Here is a 6,375-nt window from a genome sequence, read left to right as displayed (position 1 = left end):
TGTCCAGACTAAACGCTCGTTCTTAGGTCAGAACCTGTCTAATGTTGAGCATTTTGGTTTTTAGGGTATCTCTCTCCCAGGAAAGGCGTCTCTGGGCCTGGTGTGAGAGGCTACTGCTGTTGTCCCCTCAATGTCTTTTCAACGCCAGTGAATTGATCACGTTAGCTTACCAAGTGGTCTGGGTGTTCAGGGATGAGAGTTTACATATATATTACAGCCCTCTGATTGACAGCTGTGTGTCCAAGGTGATCATCATTGCCCCTCCCTTTGAGTGACAGCTGTGGGTCAAGGTGATCATCATTGCCCTGCCGTTGGATTGACAACTGTGGGTCCAAGGTGATCATCATTGCCCCTCCCTTTGAGTGCTCTAAACAGTGCCCAAGGCTTGGCAGCCCTTGCTGGGCAACACAGAACTAGGGGCACGGGCTGGATATTTCTCCCCTCTTCCTTTCCCATATCCTTTTCTGATGGGGAGAGATGGAGAAGAGGATTTTGGAGTTGACCACTAAGGATAAGAAAATCAGTGCCTGAGAAATCTAGGGAGCAAGGGGTTTCTATTCTAAGCTCCAAAAAGAAAGCACTCTTTGGAGACAGAAAAGTTGAAGCTTAAGTTCTCTGTTACTTTTCTCCATGCCAGTATAGCTGTCAAAAGGCAAGATAAGCTTTGACCCTGGTATGACTGAAGTAGAAAGTGGTGACCTGACCACATGCCCTGTGCCCGGAGCACTGAGCCATCAGCTTCAGCTCCCTTCTAATAAAACAGCACAGCCCAGGGCCTGTGCTGTGGCTCCTGCTAGGACTCATCTTCACTGGCTTGGAAATTGCATACTTGGAGAGATGAGAGCCTGTGCGTCTGGGAGATTGGGGTGCTCAGTGTCTTACTTCGTGTTGCACATCCTGGGATAGGAACAATGGTCCTTACTTGATTTAAACAGGTTCCTGATATTAATTCAGTCCACAGCCGCACAAACCATACTAGAGTCTCTTCCATAAAGCATCAGGTTATACTCACCCGAGTGCGGTGGAGACAAGGTGCTCAGAATTTCTTGGGCAAATTCTCAACTGCCTCTCTACAAACTTCACCCAGCTTTGAGACTAATGGCTCAGAGTGAGTGTCTTGGGGTTTTATCTCCCAGAGGTTTATCATAACTTTTGGGGCTTCCTCTCCTGAGGTTTGTACACTGAAGAACAGGGGAATGTATTTGGGGGAGGAATATGGGGGAGGGAGGAATATTGTGATCTTGGTGGCTCAGCTGGTAAATCCGCCTATAATGCAGCAGACCTGGGTTCAACCCCTGAGTTGGGAAGATCCCCAGGAGAAAGGAACGGTTACCCACTCCAGTATTCTGGCCTAGAGAATTCCATGGGGTCGCAAAGGGTCGGACACGACTGGGCGACTTTCACTTTATTGTGATAGTCTGATTATTGCATTCCTGAGACGGACTGTGTCTTCCAGCTTTGTGTCCTGCTCACTGCCTGGCATGGGACCTGGAATGCGGTATTGCCCAGTAAATGTTGAATGAAAAAGACTGTCCCTTTCAGAGCCACCATTTATGTCTGTCAAACAAAAATAGCCATTCATGCCTGTCTCAGAGTTGCTGTGGGGCTTGTTGGAAGATGTGTGTGGATGCATTATGTCCGGCGCTACTCTTCAAGCATATGGATTTGTCAATATCACAACTGCATCATGTTTTGTGGACCACTCCTCAAAGGCCTGTGGTCTCATAAGCATCTCAAACTTAACATCTTTAAAAATGTGATCTTCCTTCTCTAAAATCCTGCTCTTCCTCATGTGTTTTCCATTTCAGTAGAGGAGACCTCCACATACCCAGGCACTCAGGCTGGAAACCTGAAGGACGTTCTCGACCCCGCCTTCCTTACTCCCATAATCAAACCATCTCTAAGTCCTGTTATTTCTACTTTCACACTACATCTTGAATCACCTCTATAGCCAATGCCCTGACCCAAGATTCCATAATTTCTTATCAGCTGTTGGCAGCAGCCTCCTGATCTCCCCACTCACATTTTTGCCTCCTTTCCGTCCAATCTGCACAGCGGCCAAAGGGCAACATTTATATAATTAAATTAGAGGATGCCCATCCCTCACTGAAAACCTTTCTGTGTCTTCCAATGCATTCAGAATTAAGTTCAAGCTCCCCATGGCCTACAAGACCCTCCATGACATAACCGTGCCTCCCACCCTCCAGTCACATTACACTCAGCTTCAGGGGCTTCCTAAGTATCCTTCCATTTTCCTGGAATGATCTTTTCTCCACTGTCTTTTTTTTTTTTTAACTTTTTTCTTGCATTGGGGTATAGCTGATGAACAGTGTTGTGGTAGTTTCAGGTGAACAGTAAATGGACTCAGGTGGCAGTAGTGGTAAAGAACCCGCCTGCCAATACAGGAGACAAGAGACACCAATTTGATCCCTGGGTTGGGAAGGAGGACATGGCAACCCACTCCAGTATTCTTGCCTGGAGAATCCCCATGGACAGAAGAACCTGGCAGCTACGGTCCATGGGGTCGCAAAGAGCTGGACATGACTGAAGCGACTGCGCATACACGCACGCAAAGGGACTCGGCCAAACATATACATGTATCCATTCTCCCCTAGACTCCCTTCCCATCCAGGCTGCCACATAGCATTGAGCAGAGTTCCAGAGGCTGAAAAATAGGTCCTTGTTGCCACCCTCCTCTGTCTACTGCTGCTGCTGCTGCTGCTAAGTCACTTCAGTCGTGTCCAACTCTGTGTGACCCCACAGACGGAAGCCCACCAGGCTCCCCCGTCCCTGGGATTCTCCAGGCAAGAACACTGGAGTGGGTTGCCATTTCCTTCTCCAATGTGTGAAAGTGAAAGTGAAAGTGAAGTCGTTCAGTCGTGTCCGACCCTTAGCGACCCCACGGACTGCAGCCCACCAGGCTCCTCCATCCATGGGATTTTCTAGGCAACAGTACTGGAGTGGCTTGCCATTGCCTTCTCCGCTGTCTACTGCTAGCTTAACTCTAACTTCTTCAGAGATGCTTCCACTACCACCTCTTTCTTAATTAGGTTACCTCTGTTTCCTGTTTGTGGTTTTTTTTTTTCTTTTGGGTCTTTTTTCACAGTTTACCACTTGAATGTTTGTTTAGATCTGCTTTCCACATTAGACTAAATTCTGTGAAAGCAGAGATCATATATATTGTGTTTAAAAAAAATGTACGTTTCAGGTAGCACCATGCCTGGCACATAGCATTATTAATAAAAATGTGTTGAGCAATGAAGGATCTGAAGGCTGGAAGAGCTCATGGTGAAGAGCCAGGAGCTGAATGGCCCGCAAGGATGCTTTCTAATGTGGGATAGAATAGATAGAGGTGGTTGTTGTGTGAGATCTTAACTCCTTCCTCTGCAGCTTACACGTGGCATGACCCTGGAATAAGTCATTCTGAAATTTTCCTCAGCTGGAAAAGGAAGCTAAAGTGAACTGGCCTGGTTTAGCTCCCAGGATTATGGTTGGGATCATAGGTACAATTAACGTGAGGTGAGTGAGCCCGTTTAAGAGGCTGTGTTCATGCTGGCTGGCCCACTGTCGAGGGGGAGGTGGGGCTCCTTATGGTCTAGCTGAGTGGGAAGGAGAAGCCAAGTCTTGCCAAAGCTCCGCAACTGCCAGCCCACGGGCCTAGCCCAGGCCCAGCGCTGCCTCGCTCTGCGCTGGGCCTCCTGAGAGGGGTCAGGCTGGAGGTCTGCTTGTGTGCCTGGAGCCTCAGTGAGCTGGGGAAACAGGCGCGGCTTTGTGTACAGCCGGTGTCACCTCGGTGTACCTTTTGAGACCCAGATGCCAGATCCCTGACCCTCGTGGTTGTACCATCTTGGTCTGCACTACCCACGTCCTTCCCATCCCCTCTTTCTCCCCGCTCTTCTCTCACCTGAAAGGTTTTTCATTTTCAGTTTATTGATCCAGTTCTTCCCTGGGGTGGGATACATAATGGGAAAAGGGAGTTTGAAGGAGCTTCAGCCTAAGGGTGATTGGAGGAAGCGGTGGGGCTGGACACTGGGGTTCTTCCCCTTCGCTTTAGAAGGAACCGCGATCTGGTATTCTTGATGGCTGGTGGGGTAGAGGTGGGGGTGAAGAGGCAGCTCCCAGCTCCTGGCCGGAGACTCACTGGCCCCAGTCCGAGGGGTGGGGGGTGCTGCAGCAGGACTGGGAGAGTCCTGTAGCTTTTTCAGTCCTCCTCTCTTTTTCTTCTCAGAGGCTGAATGAAGGAAAAAACTGACTGCCCACCCCTCTCTTTGTTTGTCTTGTCTAATTTAACTTATGTTATTTATCAAAAAGACAGGTTATTTGGAAAACCAGATGGACCCAGGCAAAAATCATCTGGGTTTTCCAAACGTGAAAAATTAGGTTCTGAGGGCCCAGGAGGAAAGGCGTGTGAATGTGTGTGTGTGTGTGTGTTTGGGAGGGGGTGAGGAGTATTGAGAGTACTTTATGTCTCAGCAGTCAGACCCAGAAATTGCTCCATCACATCTAAGCTCTCCTCCTCCCTCTTTTTTTTCTTCAAGTTCTTTATGATTACAAACTAAATGAGAAAACTGAAACCTTGACGTTGGTGGCTGGGAGTGTGGAAAGGTTTAATTGGCCAAGGATGAGAACATGTCAGGGCTGTAGCAGAACAGCGGCTGACAGCTTTCTCTAGCTCTCCTGCCCTCGCCTCCTCCCACAGATCCACTGGGTTAGTCAGAATTTCAGGTACAGAGAGGTTTCTGGTCTACCTCTTGTCCCTTCAATGTTAGCATCCCAAAACGATCATAGCAGGGATGGAAGTTAGACATTAGGGGAAGAATTTACCCTTTCATAACTTTCTGATGATTATATGGCCAAAGAACACTAGAGGGGGGACTTCCCTGGTGGTCCAGTGGTTAAGACTCGGCGCTCCCAATTCAGGGGGCCTAGGTTTGATTCCTGGTCAAGGAACTAGATCCTACATATCCAAACTAAAAGCATGCCACAACTAAGACCCAGTGCAGCCAAATAAATACATATTGAAGAAAAAAAGGACACTGGGAGTTGAGGCTTGTCTGTCCATTGAATGTCTGGGGAGGGAATTAGTTCTGTAGTTGCAACTGCTGCTGCTGCTGCTGCTAAGTCACGTCAGTCGTGTCCGACTCTGTGCGACCCCATAGACGGCAGCCCACCAGGCTCCCGTCCCTGGGATTCTCCAGGCAAGAATACTGGAGTGGGTTGCCATTTCCTTCTCCAGTTGCACTAGGAATTTTTAAAGCTTTTTTTGTTATAAGCAGCAGTATAGGGCAACATTATCAGGGAGAAGCTGAAGTAGGAGGCTCTGGAGGCATGACTCTAGGCTGCAACAGAGGAGACGTTCTGTCTGAAAGCGTAGACTCCTCTTTTTGCAGGCACACGTGCACACGCACAACAGCCAAGATCCTTTCCGGCCTGAAGAATCTTTGGCAGCAGCAAGAGCACTTGTCCCATTGTAGCGGTCATTTTTCAAAGCGTCACTGGACTGTGAAAGCCACTTAATAACTTGATCTGTATAATCTGAGTTAATACTAGCTCCGCAGTTGTGAGGATTAAGATTTGAGAAATTTGTAAAGCGTCTGCCTCCAAGCCCAGCACCTAGGAAACCTCAATGAGTGCTTGTTGAATGAATGAATCCATGAAGCAGAGCATTAAGACTCCCTTGACCATTTCCAAAGGTCAGTGTGTAAGAGCTTGAATAACAGGCTTGGGGGCGGTCCTGTGGAGCCTGGAGCCTGAGGCACGATCTAACCCTGCCATTCATTCGACACGTGTTTATAGAGTTTCTGTAGTGTGTGGGGTAGACCCCATGATGTACCATCCCATCCCCTTTAATGAAGGCCTTGCTGGCCTGGCTGCAGACAGCCTTTCATCAGGAGAATGCCTCAGTTTCAGAAGACATCTCACCCAACACTCACATCCCTTTCCCGCACAGCCCACATCTAGCAATGACAAAAGTGTAAAGCCCTGGCCATGTTGGCTCATTTCAGGACAATTCTAAAGGGCCCATTCTTGCTTCAGAGCTCCCTGAGGGGTTGACTGAGCCTCTATCATGGACCTGTATGGCAGCTCAGCTGCTGGCCCCTCCCTTCCACAGACATTGATCCCAAGGGCACTTCCTAGTAACTACCTGCATCCTAAACTGTCTGAGTCTGTCTTCTGAGGAATCCAGCCCATGACTGTGCTAGTCCTGTGGCCAAGGCTTTAGGACAGGAAAGGACAGAGACGTCTTTGCAGTTTCCAGCGTTGGAGGTGTCCCTGCAGCCTTTTATGACTATATCCACCAGAGGGCAGCAGCAGCATAGCAACCTGTCCTGAGGCTCAGTGGAGTGGGCTTGGGGTCTTCCCTCATCCCCCTCC

The sequence above is a fragment of the Moschus berezovskii genome, chromosome 4, assembly GCF_049115385.1.
Source record: "Moschus berezovskii isolate FMDL1 chromosome 4, NW_MosBer_1.0, whole genome shotgun sequence".
NCBI classification, from domain to species: Eukaryota; Metazoa; Chordata; class Mammalia; order Artiodactyla; family Moschidae; genus Moschus; species Moschus berezovskii.
This window is presented reverse-complemented; position numbering follows the sequence as displayed.